Here is a 1,165-nt window from a genome sequence, read left to right on the forward strand (position 1 = left end):
CCTAAGAAGAGGAGTGTCATTAGACTACCATCCATAACATCAATGGCTACATTGGTCCTACATCTCAAGTAAGGGCTAAGAAACAATGTTTTCTACACAGACTCTCATGGACACCAGCAGATTACTTTCAGTACCCACTCTGTGTGGTAATACCCAATCCCCCTCTGTCATGTGTAAGCCCATCTCTTACCACTTGGCTTGCTCCAGTGTGGCCACACTGTCCTGCAGCTTGGAGCAAGCACAACACTCTTCCCAGAAGTCCCAAGCCACACTTAGCTCCAATAGAGCTTGCCTGGGAACTGCAACCATAGCAGTGATTTCCTGCTTGTCCCAGCCATCCCTGACAACAGGGTCACCCAAATCCTCCAGGCTGCATGAAGCTCCGTTCTCCAGTGGGTGGACAGTCCCCACATTCCCTTACTTTTTGACATTTTCTATTTCTTAATACTTTTGAGCCCCCTCCTGCTCACTCTTCCTTGCTGACACTTCCTTGGTTTCTCACAACCCCTTTGAAACAAGTCCCTTTTGTATACACCCAAGTATGATTTATCTGAGTCTGGACTGTCNCCCGTTGCCATAGCTACTAATGATGTCAGTTTGTCCTGGCTGCTCTGTACTGTACTATATGAAGTGACAGGAAAAGCAAGTGTATGCTGGTCATCCTCACAGGTGACTCACAGGCAAAGAGGGGTGTGTGTGTGTGTGTGTGTGTGTGTGTGTGTGTGTGTGTGTGTGTGTGTTATAGGCTGCCAGGAAGCTCACTCTCAATTCAATACACTCACTCCCTGACAAACTCAAGCAATAAAAACTATGCCAGAAGTTCCAGGTGATATGGGTCCACACAGCACCCCTCAAGAGCACATCCTCATAGGAGCGATGGGAGCATCTTCACCCTCCAGCATCAGGAGGATCAGGCTCTAGCTGCCCCTCATTAACCAAGAGCATCCTACCTGAAGCTGGACTGACGGTTTTCTCAGGTTTTGTGAGTTCCTGCTCTGCTGCCTCTGGACCCTCTCTCCTCCCTTTATCTTACATGCTTTTCTTAGGACCAAGGTGAAGCTCCTTCATGGGAACCCTCTGTAAGGACCCTTCTGGAAGTATGAATAGCCTACCTCTAGTTCCTGAGACCTAATCCTGAGAGCACCTGGTCATCTGTGAGTGTGCC

This window comes from Mus caroli, chromosome 8 (assembly GCF_900094665.2).
Source record: "Mus caroli chromosome 8, CAROLI_EIJ_v1.1, whole genome shotgun sequence".
In the NCBI taxonomy this organism is placed as follows: domain Eukaryota; kingdom Metazoa; phylum Chordata; class Mammalia; order Rodentia; family Muridae; genus Mus; species Mus caroli.